Genomic DNA, 22,935 nt, shown 5'->3' on the forward strand with positions numbered 1-22,935 from the left:
AAGCTCTTTGGAGGTGATTAATTGTTATAGCACATTTATGGATAGGATGTCAATGTTATTTTGTGCGTTTGCTTTGTTGTTCTAGGTCCCTCGTGATTTTTGCAGGGTTACAGGGCAGATGCCACCAGATCTACCCCTTTTGTTGTTTTTGTTTTGTTTGATTTTTTTGTTCTTGATTTTTCTTTTTCTTTTTTGGAAGGGGGTTTGGGATTTGAGCGTCCTATTTTTTTGGGTTTGGGATTTGAGCATCTCAATTTTGCGGGTTTGGGATTTGAGCGTCTTAATTTATTGGGTTAGGGGTTTTAGGCATAGGACTTCAGGGGTTTAGTGTGGTAAATAGTTTGGGTTAGGTCCGTAGGGGTTTCGAGGATGTTTAGGGATAGGGCTTGAGGCTTTTTTGTGTAAGGGCGGGAAGGGCTAGGGTTACAGTGAGTGCGGTTAAATGTAGTTCTCGAAAGCTCGGCCTCTGATTGGCCGTGCTGGCTGTCCAGGGAATTCTGGTAGGTGTAGTTTTCCGGCACCAGGCTTCCGGTAGGCCGTGTTGACTGCCCGGAGCATGCCGGGAGATGTAGTTCTGGGACTCCGAACTTCCGGGAGGCCGTGTTGGGTGCCCGGAGCATGCCGGGAAATGTAGTTCTGGGACTCCGGACCTCCGGGAGGCCATGTTGAGCGCCCAGAGCATGCCTGGAAATGAAGTTCTCGGGAACCAGGGTTGGGCTTAGGGACTAGGGCTGGGGCTAGGGTTAGAGTTTAGGGTGAGGGTTGGGGTTAGGGTTAGGGCTAGTGAATGCTGGTTCTCTGTGTTTGCAGATGACGGTGAGCGTGTTTAAACTAATTCCAGTTGAAGAAGTTTCAGTTACTTGCTTGGTGCCGTTATCAGTTCAACATTAAAAGCTGCAGCAAAAGCGAAAGGGGATTTTTGCTTCTAGAAACACCACAGGTCTCTTGTCTGCTCTCTGAATGTTTTTGAGATAAAACAGATTTTAAAAAACAAAGGAAAGGAAAACAAAACAAAACAAAACACAGCTGCTCCTTTTGCTCTCTTCCTACTTTCATGTGCTTTGCCCCTCCCCTTTCCCAGGTGATTGGGTTTGGGTGCTGGGCGGGGCTAAATGCTATATGAGCCCCAGGCATGCCATCAGAGAGCTCCTTCTGCCTGGGCTGCTCTTTGGGGACAGTGCTTTGTTTTTCCTTCTGTCCGTTGCAGGGTTGTTTAGGCAGGCTGGAGTCTATGGATTTCTGGATTTTAAGTGCTTGGAATTCACTTAGTAGAGGGATGTTTAGTAGGGGCTGCTGGCTCAGTTTGGGGCGCGGTTGTCACTGCAGTTATTTTCCTACAGCCAATAGAGTAAAATTCCAGTTTGCCTTTTAGAGGTGCTATAAGTGGGTAAAGAGAACAGATGGAAGCGTGTGCCACGTGGGGTAGGCAAGCGGCTGACGTACAGGAGGGGATGAGAGCATGTGATTTTTTTTCTGGGGATGAAATGGACTCAATTTTGTTGGTGTATAATGTGTTCTGCTCCTAGATTTTTCTTTCAATGTGAAGAAAAGTTTGAGCTAATTCCAGGTAAGAAAGTTCCAGTTACTTGCTGGGTCGTATTGTCCTTTTAATATTCAAAGCTACAGCAAAAGCGTGGGGATTGTTGCTTCTAGAAACACCCCAGTTTTCTTGTCTGCACTCTGCATGCCGTTGAGCTAAAGCAGACTAAAAAATAAATAAATACAGGAAACACACACACAAAAAACAACAATAACAACAACAACAACAACAACAAAACCACACCATTGGGTGACGTGTTGTGAACGCAACGATCATTTAATCCCTTTGTTTTCCCAGGTGGTGTGGATGATACCGGTTGCACTGTTGGAGCTTGGATTTGGAGAGGAACAGGTGAGCATAGTTGTATGTTGCATCAGCAGTAGTCAGCGTTGTGGAGAAGGTGGGCATCATGACCGGCATGCTAGTGAATGCTGGTACTCTGTTTTTGCAGCTGATGATGAGCCTGGCAATTGACTAAGATGACGACCAGTGCCTGTGTATTTCTTGAGGCGGAGGGAATTTACCATGCAGCAACCTGAGAGCTAAGTTGGGGGGCACCTGGTATTTGCATATCTGGGGTGGCTAATGGGAGCTGGGAGCCAGAGCAGCGTGGAGCCAGCTGGCTGAAAATACTTGGTGCCGCTGCGAGGGTGGTTCAGGCTGGGTCACGTTCAGGCTGCTTGTGGCTGGGTCACCAGTCTAATAGAAGCAGCGGGATTATTTTGTAGCGTGAGTGCGTGCACCAGGCAGGACAGTTTCCTTCTGTTCGTCTGTCCTGTAGTGTTGCTTCTGCAATGTCTGTTCTGTGCTTCTGGGGTCTTGATATCCTTCTAGCTTTTTACACTGGACTGACCAGACAGGCGACTTGGTAGCGGTGCTGAAGGGCCTCAGTGCTTGTTTTGTCATCGTGGCTCTGATCCGAGCACTTCTTGTCTTGCAGTCGCTGCTTGAAGTGCAGTTCTGTTTCAGGTCTCGTGCATCATATTCGGTTTGAGATCGCATCTGTTTCCATCTTCGCTCTTGTGGAAGTCATCTGGGCCGCATCAGGAGCTCTTGCTTGGGAATTGATTTCCTAAGCGTCGTCTTATGTGATTAAGGAGGTATTGGGGAGGCAAGGACAGTCCCCAGACAAGGACTGTATATCTCGAAACAAGACACCGGAACACACGATAAGGAAGCGGCAGACGGACAGAGAAACAAATGTAAGGACTATAAATCTCAAAACCGGACGTTGGAATTCATTATAAAGACACAACAAAGGGAAGAATTAGCAACAGCCAGCTCTTGCGATTAAGAAACATGCCAACTCAGCGGATTCCTGACCAAAGATGAAAAGTACACTGTGAGGAAGACTCGGGGTCTTCCTCCCAAAGACCCCTGCCCACGTCCCAAAGGCCCCTGCCCACAGTTCTTGGGAGGCTCTACTCAGGCGCAAGGTGCCAAAAGGCTAATTAGCATGAGAAGCGAGGGAAGGCGGGGGTAGGCAATGAATATGTATAGGCGCCGGTAGAATATTGATAGATTGATTGTATAAATTCAAGACTGCTTTCTGCTTTGGGTATGCACGATAGGTGGAGAGATCCCCCCGTGCATCCAGCGCTGCAATAAAGAATATACCGCTTAAAGGAATTTCGGCTTCAATCTTTGAATCATATGGGGTTTTCAGTCCCCATCCTTCTGGTCTCTTGTCTTGAAGGAAGGCTTTTTAGGCCTCCATCACCCCAGTTCTGGCAGTGTCTTCCGGTCGCGTGTCGTGACATTTGAGTCTCTCCTTGGGTCTGGTGCAGAGCACCTGTTGTGACTTGCTGTTGCCATAGGGCTTCCCTCCGGGGGTCACTTTTTCTTGCGCCTTGTGTTGTGTGTTTTGTTTGTAGTGTTTGTGGCGTGGCTGTGTGTGTATGTGTTTGGTCTGGAGCTGTCCTGCCTGGCAGTTAGTGATGACAGCTAACGTGGCAGTGCATGGGTGTGCTAATACATTGTCCGTACTGTGTTGGCGAAGACATCCGGTCTGCCTCTGCGCACGTACTGAAGGGCAGCAGGCACAGTCATCTCTGTGGTGAGAACTAGGTTCAGTTCCTAGTTCTCGTTGTCCTTCCGAAATGTCAAATCCCAGATAGGTCACACTTTGTTGAGCCAGCTGGACTTTCTGTCAAGAGACTTGATATCCATTTAAACCCAGAAAATTAAGACGACTTCTAGTCCATTGAATACAACTCCCTTTAGTCTCGGTAGCTATTAAGAGATCATCTACATATTGTAACAAAGCACCTTCAGTGTCCGGAGGCATCCATGTTTCGAGTTCCCTTGCTAATTGGTTTCCAAAAATAGTGGGGCTATTCTTGAATCCTTGAGGTAGTAATGTCCACGTAAGCTGCGTCTTTCTGCCTGAATCGGGATTTTCCCATTCAAAGGCAAATAGGTTTTGGCTTTCTGTGGCTAAACCTAGGCAGAAGAAGGCATCTTTTAAATCCAGTACGGTAAACCAGACTTGACTATTCTTTAATTTAGTCAGCAAAGTATAAGGGTTTGCCACTACTGGATGTAAATCCTCAGTGATTTTATTTATGGCCCTCAAATCCTGAACTAGCCTATAGCTTTTTCATCTGCCTTTTTAATCGGCAATATGGGTGTATTGTATTCTGATTCGCATTCAATCAATAATCCATACTGTAAAAATTTATTAATTATCTCTTTAATTCCTTTCCTATCTTCTATCCTCAAAGGATATTACTTAACCTTAATGGGTTTCTCTCCTGGCTTTAATTTAATAATTATTAAGGTCACATTTTTACCTCTTTCAGGGGTTTCAGTAGCCCAAACTCCTGGACATACTTGATCTGTGATCTCTAAAGGTATTTCACTTTTAGGGTCAGTTTGTATTAGTGCCAAACTTAACACATTTGTTAGTTGTTCTTCTCCTATACTTAATTCCATTTTCCCTTTTTCAAAAACAATTTCTGCTCCTACTTGCTCTAATAAATCTCTACCTAAGAGTGCCCATGAGGAGCTAGGCATATGTAAAAATCTGTGTATGCCCCATTTTTTCCGTAACTTGTACTTCAAAGGTTCACAAAAATAAGCCTTTTCGGTTACACCTTGTCCTGGTTTCAGTTAGAACAGAGTTAATTTTCTTCCTAGTAGCTGGTAGAATGCTATGTTTTGGCTTAGGATGAGAAGAGTGCTGATAACACCCCGATGTTTTAATTGTTAAAGAGCAGTGCTTATACCAAGCCAAGGACATCTCAGCTTCTTGCTCTGTCCTGCCAACAGGCAGGCTGGGGGTGCAGTAAGAGCTGGGAGGGGACAGACCCAGGACAGGTGACCCAAACTAGCCAAAGGGGTATTCCATAGCATCTGACGTCAGGCTAAACAATACATAGGGGTGGCTAGCCAGGGGGAGGGGGCCGGACTGCTCGGGGTTAGGCTGGGCATCGGTCAGCGGGTGGTGAGCAATTGCATTGTGCATCACTTGTTCGTACACATTATTAGTAGTGGTACTATTATCATCATTGTATTATTATTATTATTATTATTATTTTATTTTGTCTTATTAAACTGTCTTTATCTCAACTCACGGGCTTCACTTTCCATTTCTCTCCCCCGTCCCAGAGAGGGAGGGGGAGGGTGAGCAAACGGCTGTGTGGTGTTTAGCTGCCGGCCGGGTTAAACCACGACACATCTTTTACCCTAACATAATAATTCTGTAAAGGCATTAATGCTTGATTTAGAACTAAATATGTTGCCCCATATCAATAAGAAATTTCACTTCCATTCCTCCCCTAGCTTCATTATAACCAGTGGAGGATCCGCTAGGGTAGATTCCCCAAGTCCCCATTATTCCTGTTGAAATCAGGGGTCAATTACCCTAGGAAAAGACTAGTCAATTTGTCCTCCGAAGCCAGGTCCAAACCGTTTTGTTTTATTTATTTATTTATTTATTTATTTATTTATTTATTTTCATTACATTTCAGAGTTGGTCCAAAAATTCCATAGGGGTTTCTTCTAGACCTTGTTGGAAGCATATTCTCAATTCCCAATTCATCCAGGTTTTAGTATTTACTTAACTGTTCATAATTTTCAGGATGATTCGGGTCTTAGTGGGGGTCGGTCAGGGGAATGCAATTGTCCACAGTTCCCTGAGCGGTCCCATTGGCAATCTGAGCTCGCACATGAACTCAGGTTGTTTTAAGAGTTAACTGGTTTTCTGTTTCTGTGACAACTCTCTCTTGGACCCATCATGGTCCCTTTGCCCCAAAGGGCTAACACCCATGATTTTAAGATCTCTGCCTCGGGCAGAGGCAGAACTATTAACATTCCTACATCCTCTTTCCCTGCTCATTCAACTTCAAACACCTTTAACACTTTCAACAACCCTTTTAACACTTCCTTTATCTTTCTCCAGCCTGTACTTCTCTAATGCCATCATCAAAGGCTCAGTCAGGGGCCAACTTAATTCCGTACCTTTTCCCACCAAGATGCTGAAACATCAGTATACAACATTTCATCCTGTTCTGCTTCTCAAAAAACAACATTAACTGTAGCAAAATATTATAGTTTAAAGTTCCATTTAGGGGCCACTCTTCTCCACATTCCAGCTTATAAAGCAGCCACCACTGATTACGATATTTTATCAATGTTTTCCTGTTCACACTTCCACCGGCAGATCCTCCAATATCCTTCCAGTGACTTAAAACACATCCTAACACACTTTTCTTTAAAATTTCACTGCTTGTTTGCCCCCCCATTTTCCAGTTTACACTTTCAGAATACACATGTTACTTGCAAAAGCGTATCACAAAACGTATCACTCACAAAAATACGGGCACGCATTATCTTTCAGTAGCGATGTCACAAAACTACTATTACCAGCAATATTGCCAAAATCACAATAACAATAGTCAGAGTCAAATTCCACATGCGATAAGTCAGAAAACCGAACTGTGTAACACCGTAACGATATCTTTCTTATAACAATGCCACGAACCTACTATTACCACCAGAAAAATAGCCAAAATCACAGTAACAATAACCAAAGTTAAATACCATACTCCATGAGTCAGAAAACCGAAATAGACAACACAATTCCAGATGGACCTTAAAGCGAGCTCTTTCCTTAAGGTCCCCAAATATACTTATGGTGCTTACCACAAAGTATATACCAAACACTGCCTCGCAGAAGATCACCTTCTGACTTACAGACAGTTCCAGATACAGATGGACCCCAAGGTCCCCAGATATACTTGTGGCACTAACCACAAAGTATATACCAAATACTGTCCTGCAGAAGTCACCTTCCGACTTACTGGACAGTCCCAGATGACCGGTCTACCAGAAAACCAAACCAGAATAAAGAATATACTCACTTACAATGATGGGGTCCTTGTCTGCCTCCGCAGTGATCCGGTGAGTCGAGGAGTCCCTCCGGGAAATCCCGGGGGTACCCTAGGGAGTCCTGTCCCCAGCGGGTCCTGCGGTCCGGCAGAGAGGTCGTCCCATCTGGGGTGCCAGATTGATTCAAAGATCGAAGCCGAAATTCCTTTAAGTGGTATATTCTTTATTGCAGCGCTGGATGCACGGGGGATCTCTCCACCTATCGTGCATACCTAAAGCGGAAAGCAGTCTTGAATTTATACAATCAATCTATCAATATTCTACAAGCACCTATACATATGCATTACCTATCCCCGCCTTCCCTCGCTTCTCATGCTAATTAGCCTTTTGGCACCTTGCGCCTGCGTAGAGCCTTCCAAGAATTGTGGGCAGGGGTCTTTGGGACGTGGGCAGGGGTCTTTGGGAGGAAGACCCCGAGTCTTCCTCACAGTGTACTTTTCACCTTTGGTCAGGAATCTGCTGAATTGGCAGGTTTCTTAATTGCAAGAGCTGGTTGTTGCCAATTCTTCCCTTTGTTGTATCTTTATAATGAATTCCAATGTCCAGTTTTGAGATTTATAGTCCTTACGTTTGTTTCTCTGTCCGTCTGCCGCTTCCTTATCGTGAGTTTCAGTGTCTTGTTTCGAGATATACAGTCCATGTCTGGGGATTGTCCTTGCCTCCCCAATGCCTCCCCAATACCTCCTTAATCAAGGCAATGAATATGTATAGGCGCCGGTAGAATATTGATAGATTGATTGTATAAATTCAAGACTGCTTTCTGCTTTGGGTATGCACGATAGGTGGAGAGATCCCCCCGTGCATCCAGCGCTGCAATAAAGAATATACCGCTTAAAGGAATTTCGGCTTCAATCTTTGAATCATATGGGGTTTTCAGTCCCCATCCTTCTGGTCTCTTGTCTTGAAGGAAGGCTTTTTAGGCCTCCATCACCCCAGTTCTGGCAGTGTCTTCCGGTCGCGTGTCGTGACATTTGAGTCTCTCCTTGGGTCTGGTGCAGAGCACCTGTTGTGACTTGCTGTTGCCATAGGGCTTCCCTCCGGGGGTCACTTTTTCTTGCGCCTTGTGTTGTGTGTTTTGTTTGTAGTGTTTGTGGCGTGGCTGTGTGTGTATGTGTTTGGTCTGGAGCTGTCCTGCCTGGCAGTTAGTGATGACAGCTAACGTGGCAGTGCATGGGTGTGCTAATACATTGTCCGGACTGTGTTGGCGAAGACATCTGGTCTGCCTCTGCGCACGTACTGAAGGGCAGCAGGCACAGTCATCTCTGTGGTGTTTGTCAGATGTGTGTGTGGGGGGGAAGAGTTGAGCTGCTTGTGAGCAGCTGCTCGCATAGTGCTTGAACGGTGTGCTTGAGGAGGAGGTCTGTGGAATCTTGAAAGCTTACAGATAAGGGGTTCTTGAAACTTTTATTTTTATTTCTCTCCTGTCCCCAGTAGAGTGTAAACCTTTGGAGGAACCTGTCACAGGAAAGAGCTCCTTCCGGAACTGTTCAGCGCTCCGTAGGCAGCTCGGTGACTGGCTTGGTCTACTTCCGAGGTGTGCTGAGGTATGGGGGCTGCTGTTTTGAAATGATAATATTGTAAACGGGGTCCCTTTGTGTTGTTGAGGGATGGGTGCTAATGCTGGCAGCTGAATGATTATCTTGTGACCGTTTTCATTTGTTAAAGCTGAAACACAGTGTACAACGCGGGACTTGACCGGAGCTGCTTTTGGCAAGGTGAGCGATGAACAGATGTAGCAGGTACTTTAGGGGTGCAGTTGTCACTGCAGTTACTTACCTGCACAAAGTACAGTAAAAATCCTGTTTATATTTCAGGGGTGTTGTAGCTGGCCTAAGAGAGCAGATGGAAGCATCTGCCTCGAGGGCAGGTGAGGGAGCAGAGGTTAGGGAGCAGATGAGAGTAACTGTCCCAGCTGTGCTGTGGCTTTGGATGCTGCTTCAGCCTATGCTTTTCTTTTTGTTTCACAGGTGTGTCGCACAGGCTCAGAGGGGCCAAGCTGCACTCTGAAGAGCAGCACGGGAAGGGCGGGCTGTTTGTGAGCTGGATTGGAGCAGAACTGCCAAGTAGCACGAGGTGACTGCGAAGGGTCTTGCTTTGCAGGTGCCATGGCAGGCTCTCCACAGAAGCGGTTGAGGATTTGAGAAGAGGTTGCAGATCATCGAGGAGCGACACGTGCAGGGACGGCTTGAAAACGGTATGGCTGCTTTCTCTTCTGTTTATCAGGTGTCCCAGGCGACGTGGGCTGTGATGTTAGCCTTTAGGATCGGAACAAAGCAGGTGCTGATGGCGGTCTCCTTCGGTAGGCAAAGAGGTGCCCGAAGCCCCCTCCTGTGCAGCCTGAGCACGCCTCGCTGAGGATGAAGCTTGCTTTCCAGCAGTTCTGGAAACTGTGTTGAGGCTGAAATGCTGCGTCTGTGTTCGGGTTGGGGTTGCACCTTGGTGAGTGTAGGGATGGGTTTTAAGTGGGTGCAGCGGAGGGCCCGGCCCCAGTGTCCTGTAGTGTGTTTTGACCCATCAGCATAGCCTTTTGGTTCTCAGATAGCCTGCTGAAGTAAGTGATTTTTGCTGCGAGTGGAACGGAATTGATTTTGTTGGCGTATAATCTGTTCTGCTCCTAGATTTTTCTTTCTGCGTAAATAAAAGTTTGAGCTAATTCGAGCTGAAAAAGCTTCAGTTACTTGCTTGGTGGTAATGTCCTTCTAACATTCAAAGCTGCAGTGAAAGCATGGGGATTGTTGCTTCTAGAAACTCCCCAGTTCTCCTGTCTGCCCTCTGCATGCTGTTGAGCTAAGCCTTATAAATAAGTAAATAAACCACAGCTGCCGCTCCTCCTCTTTCTACTTTCATGTGCTTTGCCCCTCCCCTTTCCCAGGTGATTGGGTTTGGGTGCTGGGTGGGACCAAAAGGTATATGAGCCCCAAGTATGCCGTCAGAGAGCTCCTTCTGCCTGGGCTGCTCTTTGGGGGTAAGTGCTTTGTTTTTCCTTCAGTCAGTTGCCGGGTTCTCTAGGCGGGCTGGAGTCTATGGATTTCTGGAATTCTAAGGGCTTGGAATTCACTTCATAGAGGGATATTTAGCAGAGGTTGCTGGCTCACTTTTTTTTTGGGATGGTGGGATGATACGCTCCTGTGTTTGATCTGTATTTTAATCTCTAGATGAATCAACCCACTCGTGTAACTCTCCAGAGGACTAAAACCAGCTTGATGACATGCTACAAGAGGCTTGACCGCGTTGGTGCAGTATTACCAAGAGTCTGAGCAGGGTCACCTTTTTCATCTGCAAAGGGTATGTCTGTCATTACCCCTGCCGGGGCTGCTATGCATTCATGGCCTTGTGGCATTTGTGGACTTCAGTTTGTTTGTTTGTTTGTTTTTTATTTGTCTGACTCTGGTCTCTGTGTTTGAGTCCTCTGCATGTGCCGCGCTGTTTGCGTATCCATTGTGGATGTGACCTTCTCTCTTTGTTTCTTGTAGCTCAGGGCGTAGGCACGGAAGCTTGAACGAAGCATGAGGGTGAGTGGACAGCAGTGGGGGCCCCGAGTTGCTCGGTGGACTGTGTGAGTCTGCTTCAGCTGTCGGGCCGGCTTTGCAAGTGCCTTGCGACAGCAGAGTACGTCTCCTGCCACGTTTCTGACACGTGCCAGACGTCAGCGGTTCCAGGGTTCCAGTTCCTGAAATGCTGGAGATGCTCGGAGCACGAGAGGGGCTGGGGGAGAGGGGACAGGGGAGATGGGGGCGGCTGCGGCGGCGGGGGGGGGCAGAGAGGGCAGCAGGAGGAGGTGCCGTTGCGTGCGCGTGGCCGACGCCCCTCTGGATTGGCTGGAGTGCTCCGTCCCGAGGCATGCTGGGAGCTGTAGTTCTGCGCTGCCGGGCGGCCACGTGGGCTCCGGGCTGCGCGGCCGGGCCGGGGCCGGGCCGGGGCCGGGCCGTGCGCGCCGGGAGGCGCAGGTTGCCGCTGGCGGCGAGCGCGGTTGCCGGCGGTGAGGCGAGCGAGAGCCTCCGGGGGTGCCTCCTCGGAGCGTCGGGCCGGGAGGGGCGGGGGGTGTTGAGGCCGGGCGCGGGTCCTCGCTGCGCTTGATCGTTGGGCTGCGCCGCGCCGCGCCTCGGAGGCTTTCCTCTCCCTGCGTCCTGACAGCCGGCTCTCTCCTTGTGCTGCGGTTCACCGGGGCAGAAGCAGCTCCCCGCCGCTAGGACCCCTGCGGGGTTTGTTGCCGAGCGAAGGTGGCGCACCGGGTAAAGCGAGGAAAGCCGCAGCTGGCGTGCTGCGGTCGCAGGGTTCTCAGGAGAGAGAGCAGCCCGTCCGTCCCGACTGCCCAGGTAAGTCGCAGCGACCTCGGGGTGGAATCGAGGCGTGCTCGTAAGCTTCCTGCAGCCCCGGCTCCAAGGCTTCATTGAATTTGCGGAAGCGCGAGCTGCTCGGCGCTGGGAAGCGCAAAGGGAAGGAAGGCACGTAGTGCCTGCCGAGTCGTAGTAGCCTCTTAGACCTAGAATGAACTGGCCTGTCAGGCTCTGTCTGTTGCTCAGTCTTTGGTACGAGAGGCTAAACTTTGTCCCGCCTCAGCTTTCGGAGTTGTCCTAGGAATAGACCGGTGCTTGCGGGGCTTTCCAGGACGCTGGTTGCGGTCAGTGAGGACAGACGTGAGAGGCAATTTCTGTCTGTCTGTCTGTCTGTCTCTTGGTTATGTCCCAAGAGTTTTGCTTGAACTGTGTGCAATAAAGGAGGCCTTGGGCCTGTACTGAGCAGCGAGAGAGAGCAAAACTCTGCGTAAGCACTGGCCGTGGCAACGTTGCTTGGGAGTTGAGCGGCTGGGGGTCTTTCCAGAGGTGGGGGGTCTTCCCAGCGGAACTCGGTACGCAGGCAGAAACGTGACCTTCGAGGTCTTTGTTTGTCTTGCGCTGCAGCTGTGGTATTTGCCCCATAACTGTATGGAGTTGCTGAATTCTAGAGGGGATGATGATAGAGACGTCCCTGGTTCAGCCTTTTTTTGCCGCAGTCCTTGCAGAAGTTCTGGAAAAATGAGTAGTATCCTTCTCTTTAAGTTCACCTTTTAAAGAGTTCTTCCTGCAGACTCCTGTCTCCGTGGTTTAGGTACGTGATTTGTGTGAAACAGAGCCAGGCTTTCCTGTTAACGAGTGCCCTGATTGAAATTCCCTGTTGTTGGAGAACAAGAACCATCAGTGGTGCTTGGCAGTTTAAAACCTCTTGGCTTACGCAAAGGCTAACTTGCCAAAGCGAATGGGAAGTAGCCTAAAGTTCAGTAAATGCGCTGAATAGAAAAGGCCGTCTTCTTGACGGGAAAAGAGCTTTGCAGAACGTGAGCTTTGTTTCCCGTAGGGCTCCCTGCTTGCCCACCTGTTCAGCGATTACTGCAGGCTTTGACTGGTCCCCTCAGGCCCAATATCGCACACGTGCTGTGCTGCAGACGGTGCCTTAGCTTCCTTGCCGTCTCGTGCTGCGTTACTTGTACCTGCAGAAAACTTACTTCAGTGTCACAGAAACCCCGTGGGAAGCGTTCCCGACTCACGCCGGTAGGACCATCCCGTCGCGGCTGGTAAAATCCAGGAGCAGGACGATGCTTGGAAGAACGTCACCTATGGAGGAGAAGACAACAGTCTCCTTCCTGTTAGGCAACAGGTTTCCAAGACTGGTTTCCCCACCCCCCTGTGCGTTTTGAAGGAGGCAGTCCCTAAGCTGATGCAATCCAACTATCCAACTGCATCTGAGATGCTGGTTGTTACTTCCATAAGCTATAAAGGAACTTAATGTGTTCTGTGTTTTTAGGTCGAGGCTTGTGTGCGTGAGTTTGGCTTGTCGCGATGGCCGGTGTAGATGATCGCTCACGTGCCCCAAAGCTCCTTGTGCTGATGCTGGATCTGCCCCACGGTAAAGGACCGCATGCTGTGTGTTCAGCTTTTCTTCCTTACCGTGTCGTCCGTATGTATGTATGTATTTACTTCTCTGAAGGAAAGGGTGGATTTTTCGTGGGTCCCTCTGTGCGCGTCTCGAACCAGGCTGCAGTAAATACGCGTAAGCGAGTAGGCTGCTGCAGCGCGTCCTGGACAGTATCAGGGTGCTACTCTGCTAGCAGTGGAGAGCTGGGTGAAGGTGCCCAGGGTAAGGGCTTGTTCTGCCTCAAGTTGAACAGAAAGTTTCAGGAGTTGAGCATCCCAGGGGATGTTTGTAGGACTGCTGTTAGACGATAAAGGTTCGGATGGCTGTCGACGAAGGGGATTTTGTTGGTTCTTTTTCGATAGCTGTTCCTGCCAAAGATCGCGTCGGTCACAAAAGGTAGTAGTAACCTTGCGGTTTCTATGTTCTGTAGCGTTTGTACTAAAATACACTGGCAGATGAATAAATGAGCAGGTACAAATACACGTGACTCTATAGCTGAGACTAAATAACGTGCAGTTTCTTCTGTGTTTTATCTTTCAAAGCACGTTGTTGCTGAGCGCCTGAGCTTTTTGCTCGCGTTACCGAGGAAAGGAATGGCAGTGCTTCTTCCCCCCTCATCTCTCTTTTTTTTTTTTTTTTTCCCCCCTCTCCTCTTCTTCCTCGATGACAGGGACTCGAAATGTTTTCCTCGGATGTCCACGTGAAAAACGAAATAAATAAATAAATGCTGATGGTGAAGACACTGACAGAATTGGGTGACATTTTCAAGGTAGAGGAGGGGCGAAGAATGTGGAAATTCCTGGTACATTAGTGGTGCTCTGTTAACAAAACTGACGTATACGCCACTTGCTGTTCCTAGTTTTTTGGTTTGGTTTTCCTTTCAGTAGTCTCCCCGAAGGCTTTTGCGGACACACGGTGTATCTTTTCTGTTCTTCCAGTATTCGTTTGTCAGGAAAGACGACCATGCAATCCGAGGGCTGTGGACAACCATCTACCAGGTGGTTGTTGCAGCCTCCATCGGTCATGTTATTTGTGCTTTTAGCTCGCCCTCTCCTATATCTTGAGTTGAATTTCTTTTTTTTTTTTTTTTTTTTTTTGGCAACGCTATGTTTGCAGTGATAGCATTGCTGCCGAGGTATTTTTGACTAAAAATGATCTTAACTGTAGTAGTGAATTCACAGAGTGTGGCTTTGTGTAACGACTCCCGCGATCACAACTTTTTTTTTTTTTTTTTTCCTTTGTCACAGATAGGAGGAAAGCTCTTTCCGGAGAGATGGAAAGAAAGTTGTTTCAGAATACGTTCAGAATGTCTGAAGTTGTTTTGGAATTTTTTTTTGTTTTGTTTTGTTTTTTTAGTAGTTAACGGTAGTACAGCCCACAGAGCAATTTCTTTGTGCGTGAGAACTCGCGGGTTAACTGAAAGTTACTTGTTTTATTATAAAACTAGGATTTGAAGCCACGGGCATTCAGAAATGCATATGATATGTCTTGTCACAGTCTTCTAGATCAGCTAACCGGAATGAGAACCAATCTTCTGAAAACACGCAGGGATATCGTGGGGCAGGATGAAGGTAAATGGACACAATTATTTATTAATATTCTGGTACAGCTATTTAATTCACCTAAGTAGTGTTTCTGTCCTCGGTGTGGGAGAGGAAGTAGACTTTGCATCGTTTCTTGGGTCAGTCGTCCTTCCCTAGATTCCGAAGGAAAAGAATGAAATTTCTGCCTTCTGTCACAAAACATGTTGTGCGTGCTTGGAATTTGAAAATTAAGTTTCATGGGTGAGCTTTCCTGTGCAACAGGATGCAGTAGATGTTCTTATAGTGACGGTGAAAGGAAAGAGGGGCTTTATTTGCCTTTTGCTTTTCCTTTGTTTTGTAGAGGGAGGAAATAGTGATTTCTAGATCTTAAATGCTAACACTGGAAATGGAAGCATGCGAGGCTTGTATTTCCTTAGTCTTAAGGTAGACTAAATTTAGATACCTTGTTCTGCTGCAGACTGCCTTCACGGCGTTCCTGTTGCTCAAAGGGGAAATCATCAGGAGTAGTTGAAAATGATGCCTTCACCCCTTCGGGAGATCGATCCAGATCAACCAAAAAGGCTTCTTCATACACTTGGCAGTCTGTTCAAACAGGATGAGAAGGTAGGAGAAGTCTTGCTATCTGCTGTATCATTATTTGAAAAGTAACTGAATTGTAACACGGAGGCAAATACTCTGGTAGTGAATTGACGAAGCAATTGTTTTTTACTTATATTTAAAAAAAAAAAAAAAAGTCTTTTCAGGGTACGATGATAGATGAAGCAGATAAATTTGTTGCTGGGCCTCAGAATAAGATCAAGCGTCCTGGAGAGCCCAATACTCCAGCATCACTAAAGAGAGAAGGCGTAGCACGTCGCCGCTATTGCGACGGCCACAGTCACTGTTGTGACAAACCATGTTGGTGGGAAAGGGCCACCCTGTGCTGCTGGATCTCCGTCACCATATCTGAACCTCAAAGGCATGCCAACAAATAAAAGTATGTTGGAGTTGTTGTAGTACAGGAACTTGTGTGGTCATAAATGGACATAATGTGCAGGAAAAAAAAAAAAGGTCTCCGTGCTTTCTGTGTTAATTCAAAAGGACACGTAAGTTTTAGAGTTAATTGGGACTGAATTTCTTTGGTCGGCTTAGACAAACAGGCTGTTGCTATAGGTAACGAAGTCCTGAATGAGCAATAATTTGGAACTGTTTCTAAAAAGTGCTGAAACCTTTCACCACGATGGTTTGGCGGTAGCAAGGATTTCATTTCAGCTTTTAATTCTCATTTGTGTATTCTATAGTGGGGAAGGGAGAAGTGGGGAAGGAAAGTGTGTAAAAAAAAAAAAAAAAAAATTTTTAAATTTCTCACAAATAGTAATTTACCCACCTGTTGCAGCAGAGTCGAAAGAAAAATTTGCTGGAACTCGGGGAAGGAGGGGAAACTTTAGTTTACTTTAGTCACTGAAATGGGAATACAGCAAATAACTTCACGACAGTCATATGAGACGGTAGCAGCCCAAAAGGAGGTATTCCTGTGGTTGCGTCAAAGGGTGAATAAAACTACTGAAGTGATCTGACAGTGCTGAGTAACTCTCTCCACAGTACTTTCAACAAGAAGGGATGCAGAATAACGTCCTTCTGTGTTTTTTGATCCTGCAGTTATATGCACTACTAAGCTCCTTCTTAATTTTCAGACACTGGTATCAGTACTGTCCAAGATGGTAATGGAGAGAAGAAAGCAGAAAACTGTCAGTTGCTGGAAGAGCAAATTGATGGCTTGTCTGTGCAAATGGCTTCTTCGGTTCCAGCTGTTAAGGGAGAGGATGAAATGTCACCTGGTGACTTAGACTCTCTACATGATGAGTTCAATTGCTTAAATGATGCAAAGACGGCTTGGATCGTAAACCTGGTACCAATGCACTTGTTCGAGGGCCTCTAAATTACAGCGTGGCTGGAGATGACCAAAAACGAGTGATGGAGTCTACTTCTGAATCTGTGCCAAATTGATTTAAAATAACACCTACAATGTTGGAGGGAAGCGATGCTGGCATTAAAATCAGAGTGGTGAAAGAGGTTCGCAAACGTGGAAGAAGTAAGTTCTTTATTAGTGTATTAAAAATAGGCTAGGGGTACAGAAGACTTTTTCTTGAAATGAGGATCTATTTTGAAAATAAAACCTCAGATTTGGAATGATTTTTGATTAGTCGTGTACAAGTAGTGGAAGAACAAGAAAGTAAGTACATGTATTCACAGTCCAACTTTATATCCTCACTGTCCTTACTGCAGCACTCTTAAGCAGGCTTAGTCACAGCGCCATTCGTGTTTTCATAGTTGGTTCAGAGAAGAAAACACAGAAACCAATGAAAAAATACTGTTGTTTCACATCTAAGGTGTCCGGTTCATTCTTTGGCGCTACTTTTTTTTTTTTTTTTTTTTGTTAAACTTTATACGAGACAATCGTGCTCATGCTCCACATAGATCGGTCATCTTGTAAAGAGTAGTTATCTTAAACCTCTGCTTTCAAAAATGACAGCTCTAGGTTGAAACGTGGCTTGGTATCCCTTTGTTTCTATTAACTGCTGATCATGGCAGCGTGTTCGTGGAGATGCAAGGCTTCTCTGCTGATTAAACCTAGTCTGCATTTTCCAAGGGCAGGTGTTTCTAGATACTGCTCTTTTAAGAGAACAAAATTCAGCGTTACATTTGAATATCAGCTAATCGATATCACTTCAAATTATTGGTATGCTGGCTTTTTTTTCTTACGTGCATTACTGTATGCAGAAATGGGAAACTCTAGGCTTTGTTGTTTTTCCTTTGGCTGTTGAGATTTACTGAAAATGCATTTACAAGATCTGTTTCTAATATCCGTTTGGATCTCTTCTTTAAGATCGTGAAAAAAATCTTCTCTCTTCTTGAGGAGGTACGTACAAGGACCGATGGAAACTCAGAAGTATTTCATTGAATTTGCTATAAGGGAAGGAGCAAGGTTTGTATAGATACGAATGATTCGGAGTTAAACGCTAACGTTGTTCATGATAGCAAATCTCAGTCTTTTCCAAAACAAGTGTTTTGTTTTGACATACTTAAATTATTACAGTTTCAGCGGTCAAACTGCCGTTGTATTTTCTGAAGTAAATGGTCGTTACCTAGAGCTGAAGTGTGAAATAGAAAGATACGGGTGGTTATGGAAGAAAGACCCAGAATTTGCGTGGGTTGGGGAAAGATGGCTGTATCAAATTAAATTTGCCATTCTGGCGTCAGAAATGAGGGAAGCTCTTCCATGCTGGAAACAGAGAGCCTCTGCTAATACTGTTTGTCGTGGCCAAATAATACTGAGTTATTTAACTGCTGTTTTTGGAAGAAGAAATGAAATTACTTCCCTAGGTTTAAAAATCGTGTCTTAATACAGCACTTAGAGAGAACGCTAGAGGAGCTAGAGTTCAACAGCCTACCCAACAGAGTTAATCAGGTGAACGGTAGATAATAGTGTACCAGCCAGAGGAATACGGACCGGGAATGAGTTTGCTGTGCCGCAGAAGAGTGGAAGAGGACGTAGCTGTTGCCCTCGCCATCCTGGCGGTCAAGTGATCTTACTGTCAGAGTCCGAGAAGAAGCAGCAGAGCTTTAACTTTACGAACCTCTATCGGCAGAAGCTGGGCTGTAACCTTAAGGACGTGCTATGAAAGGTGTGGCTTTTTTCCTGTGGAGGGTGCTCTTTGCTCAACAGGCTGAAAAAAATAACCATTGCTGCCCCTCCTGCAGGTGGTGAGAATTTACTCACTTGAATACTGTCATTAGCCGTTTTACGTGCAATAGGCAGTGGATCGCACTAAAATGGGGCACTGTCAAATGCACACAGTGTCTGCATTGTGGAGAGATCCCATCTGGTGTGTGTGTGTGTGTGTGTCCCAATAAAAAAACAAACAAACAAACAAAACTCCCAGAAACACCTGCACTGGTAATATTGCATGTTGCCAGCACAGAGACGAGGGCCTTGTTCCCGAGAACTGCTAGCCATGCCTTTAAACTTGAGATTCAGCGTAGATCGAGAGTAAAGAAACTGCTGTTGTGTTAATGAAAGCTAAAGACAGCCCTGTGACTGTTACCACTTGGTGGTTACTAAACAATCTACCTCAGACTCTCTTCTGTTTTTATCTGCAGACATTATGAAAGCGCACCTGAGGCTTCCCAGGTCCCTGACTTCAGTTCTCTTTCATCCCGTGAGGAGGACGGAGATTCTTCAGGTGGCCTTGCCTTGGCACACGCTGTGCTTTGGAAGCACTAAAAATAAATGCTTTTAAAAGTGTGCATTTATTTTAATGTTCATACAAAAGAGATTGGTTTTGAACAGTGTTGTTACCGGATCACTAATTTGATATTTTAACTGTATACATTTTTTTGAACATAGGTGGGTGGGTGTGGGTGTGTGTATATGTATATATATATATATATGTATATATATATATATATATATATAAAAATAAACCCTTTTATTAATTCTCGTTAAGTGCTGATCTGAGGAGTCTGTAATGGGCAGCGCTGAATTCCTCGAATTGTCTGTCACCAACAGACCGCTAATATTTTTTGTGAAACCAGTCTGCATATCCTGAAACCCCACTTCTGGTAATAGCTGCGGAATGTGTTTGTTACTTACCTCCCGGTAGCACGTACCCTGGAGCACCTGCCTCATCAGTCAGCTCAGCCTGTACAGGGTGTACATTTTTGCTCCAAGGCTAAAGTGTTAAAGACACCAAGTTCCAGCTTACCAAATCCTTGGTTACCCGAGTTAATATCCTCCCTTCCGTTCCTCTTACTCTTTTGTTCAAAGGTAATGTTGTGAATCACAGAAAATGCAACGAAGACTGGAGCACCTGCACGTAATTAATATTTTCCTTTTAAACGGTAATATGCCAGTAGTAAGTGGCTCTTCAGATAATTTTATTTTCGGTTGTTCTCATTTAAAAACAGCCTCCTGCTCCTTTAACAGCTTTCTTTTAAAAGACAGGTTGAAGTTGTGCTGGCGTTAAGAAGCTCTTCACAAGGTATTGGGGCTGTCCTGAGGATTCCACTTGACCAGCCAGCAGAAGAGGCAGGGAAACATACTTACATTGATGGCCTGAACTTCTCTTCCTATTACTCTTTTTAGTACTAGCCAGCGTGTGTGAGACATCTTTTCCTTCTCCTGTGAAGCAGTGGGCTGGTCTTTCTGGAAGAGGTTGTTTGACCATTGGAATTACACCAGTGAGATTCAAGAAGGAAATAAAATCCAAAAGCAGCAGCGTATCTTTATTACTACGTTAAGTGAGAAAGTGACACTTGGAACGAACTCGTTATAAACAATTCTGAACTCTTTTTCTTAGCGGGAACGTACTTACCTGTACTGTTGAACGTACTTGGGGGGGGGGGGAAAAAAAAACCAAACAAACCACAGTAGTACCTTGGAATACATAGGGCGATTCATCCCTTCAGGATCATTACACGGCAGCTGTATGTCACCACAATACACCTCTTTTGCTTAATGGTGGACTTCTAAGAGGGAATTTACTTGGGTCAGGTATACTGTGTGTATGTGGTTTTATGCACGTAGAACTGCCTGTACTACACTATCTTTTAAATAGGCGGTGGTAAGAGGAGACAGCTTTCTTCTAGTAGATTCTTCCTTAAGTTTCTTTAGTGATTCCGGGGGCGCTCACTTGACCGTGATGTGCCTGACCTGGTTAGCATCTAAACCTCCTCCTCTGATGCGGTACAGCTGTCTGCTAAATTAGTTACAGAAAGATGGTGACTTTAACTCAGACAGTTCTCTCTTACCTCGCTATTGTTTTATCTGGATAATTTGAATTTGGATTAGAGCAGCGGAGGGAAAAGATGCCTTACACTGAAACGGACGCGAGTCTGTGAGAAGAAAGCCAGGCGTCCTTGGAGACTGTGCCAATGAAAAGGGGAAGAAAAATGAGTGGAATAAATCTGAGTGCACGTAGTCCTGCATCCCGAAGGGAGCACAGAAGGAAGGTTGCTTGCTTAGAAGAGCAGTGGATGCTTCGTGCCCGCCTTAAAGAGAATATTAACAGAGAGACTTCTTTGTAAGACAAGCTGCCCCGCGGGGTGTGGGTAGCAAATACGTTGGAAAAAATACAGCCCCAAGCTCCGAATGGCACAGTAGGCGAGCTGTGATCCGCCCGCCAAGGCCTCCCGCGGGCGCCCTCTGCCGCCACCTGCTGGTGGGAAGCAAGTACTACACGCGGCCGGGGGACGCGCATGCGCCGTGGGGTCCGGTGGCGCCCTCTGCCGCCACCTGCTGGTGCAAAACGAATACTGCAGGCAGCCGGGGGACGCGCATGCGCGTTGGCACCCGCGGGCGCCCTCTGCCGCCACCTGCTGGTGGGAAAGGGGTACTGCAGGCGGCCGGGGGACGCGCATGCGCGTTGGCACCCGCGGGCGCCCTCTGCCGCCACCTGCTGGTGGGAAAAGGGTACTGCAGGCGGCCGGGGGCCGCGCATGCGCAGTGACGCCTGCGTGCGCCCTCTGCCGCCACCTGCTGGTGTTATTCGGGTACTGCTGGCGGCCGGGGGCCGCGCATGCGCGGTGACGCCGGCGGGCGCCCTCTGCCGCCACCTGCTGACGGGAAAGGGGTACTGCAGGCGGCCGGGGGGTGCGCATGCGCGGTGAGGCCCGCGGTCGCCCTCTGCCGCCACCTGCTGGTTTTAGTCGGGTACTGCAGGCGGCCGAGGGGCGCGCATGCGCGGTGAGGCCCGCGGTCGCCCTCTGCCGCCACCTGCTGGTTTTAATCGGGTATTGCAGGCGGCCGGGGGGCGCGCATGCGCGGTGGGGCCCGGGGGCGCCCTCTGCCGCCACCTGCTGGTGGAGAACGAGTACTGCAGGCGGCCGAGGGGGGCGCATGCGCGGTGGGGCCCGGGGGCGCCCTCTGCCGCCTCCTGCTGGTGGGAAAAGGGTACTGCAGGCGGCCGGGGGCCGCGCATGCGCAGTGACGCCCGCGTGCGCCCTCTGCCGCCACCTGGTGGTGCAAAACGAATACTGCAGGCGGCCGGGGGGTGCGCATGCGCGGTGAGGCCCGCGGGCGCCCTCTGCCGCCACCTGCTGGTTTTAGTCGGGTACTGCAGGCGGCCGAGGGGCGCGCATGCGCGGTGAGGCCCGCGGTCGCCCTCTGCCGCCACCTGCTGGTGGGAAAAGGGTACTGCAGGCGGCCGAGGGGCGCGCATGCGCGGTGGCGCCGGCGGGCGCCCTCTGCCGCCATCTGCTGGTGGGAAAGGGGTACTGCAGGCGGCCGGGGGACGCGCATGCGCGTTGGCACCCGCGGGCGCCCTCTGCCTCCACCTGCTGGTGGTAAAGGGGTACTGCAGGCATCCGGGTGACGCGCATGCGCCGTGGGCGTCCGGTGGCGCCCTCTGCCGCCACCTGGTGGTGCAAAACGAATACTGCAGGCGGCCGGGGGGCGCGCATGCGCGGTGGGGTCCGGTGGCGCCCTCTGCTGCCACCTGCTGGTGTTATTCGGGTACTGCAGGCGGCCGGGGGGCGCGCATGCGCGGTGGGGTCCGGTGGCGCCCTCTGCCGCCACCTGCTGGTTTTAATCGGGTACTGCAGGCGGCCGGGGGACGCGCATGCGCAGTGACGCCCGCGTGCGCCCTCTGCCGCCACCTGCTGGTGGGAAAAGGGTACTGCAGGCGGCCGAGGGGCGCGCATGCGCGGTGGCGCCGGCGGGCGCCCTCTGCCGCCACCTGCTGGTGGGAAAAGGGTACTGCAGGCGGCCGGGGGCCGCGCATGCGCGGTGGGGCCCGCGTGCGCCCTCTGCCGCCACCTCCTGACGGGAAAGGGGTACTGCAGGCGGCCGGGGGGTGCGCATGCGCGGTGAGGCCCGCGGGCGCCCTCTGCCGCCACCTGCTGGTTTTAGTCGGGTACTGCAGGCGGCCGAGGGGCGCGCATGCGCGGTGAGGCCCGCGGTCGCCCTCTGCCGCCACCTGCTGGTTTTAATCGGGTATTGCAGGCGGCCGGGGGGCGCGCATGCGCGGTGGGGCCCGGGGGCGCCCTCTGCCGCCACCTGCTGGTGGAGAACGAGTACTGCAGGCGGCCGAGGGGGGCGCATGCGCGGTGGGGCCCGGGGGCGCCCTCTGCCGCCTCCTGCTGGTGGAAAACGAGTACTGCAGGCGGCCGTGGGGCCGTGCATGCGCGTTGCTTATTACGTCGTTGTTTTTTTTGATGTGTAATTTCCTACGCTCCTAGATTTTTCTTCATATGTAAATCACACAGAATCACAGATCTTCTAGGTTGGAAGAGACCTCAAGATCATTGAGTCCAACCTCTGACCTAACACTAACGTTAGAGCTAATTCCCGTGGAAAATATTTCATTTACTTTCTTGGTTGTATTGTCCTTTCTATGTTCAAAGCTGAGGCATAAATACGGTAAATTTTGCTTCTAGAAACACCCCAGTTCTTTTGTCTGCACTCTGCATGCTGTAAACTAGGGATAGGCACAAAACAAACAAATAAATAAATAAATAAAAGAACACAGCTGCTGCTGCTCCTGCTCTCTTTCTTGTGGTTTGCCCCCTCCTCTTTCCCAGGTGATTGGG

General features: G+C 48.4%; 2 long non-coding RNA genes across 19 annotated transcripts; both read left to right on the forward strand.

The window, feature by feature from the left end:
• The first annotated feature begins 1,067 nt into the window (after window positions 1–1,067).
• Window positions 1,068–3,500, forward strand: LOC311429081. 2 transcript variants are annotated; one of them, XR_014688070.1, is made up of 4 exons: window positions 1,068–1,567; window positions 1,838–1,891; window positions 1,992–2,035; window positions 2,481–3,500. It is a non-coding gene; the product is annotated as an uncharacterized lncRNA (long non-coding RNA). The 2 variants fall into 2 exon arrangements; XR_014688069.1 differs by having other exon boundaries at window positions 1,068–1,891.
• Window positions 3,501–8,368: 4,868 nt separating this feature from the next.
• Window positions 8,369–19,771, forward strand: LOC311429080. 17 transcript variants are annotated; one of them, XR_014688052.1, is made up of 15 exons: window positions 8,369–8,475; window positions 8,597–8,646; window positions 9,032–9,125; window positions 9,235–9,370; window positions 10,087–10,216; window positions 10,405–10,540; window positions 11,102–11,247; window positions 12,405–12,594; window positions 12,713–12,814; window positions 13,494–13,592; window positions 14,321–14,394; window positions 14,825–14,970; window positions 16,041–16,438; window positions 17,234–17,266; window positions 17,756–19,771. It is a non-coding gene; the product is annotated as an uncharacterized lncRNA (long non-coding RNA). The 17 variants fall into 17 exon arrangements; XR_014688053.1 differs by having other exon boundaries at window positions 12,427–12,594; XR_014688054.1 differs by lacking the exon at window positions 12,405–12,594.
• Window positions 19,772–22,935: the final 3,164 nt, after the last annotated feature.

This window comes from Aythya ferina (genome assembly GCF_964211825.1).
Source record: "Aythya ferina genome assembly, contig: HAP1_SCAFFOLD_294, whole genome shotgun sequence".
NCBI lineage: Eukaryota > Metazoa > Chordata > Aves > Anseriformes > Anatidae > Aythya > Aythya ferina.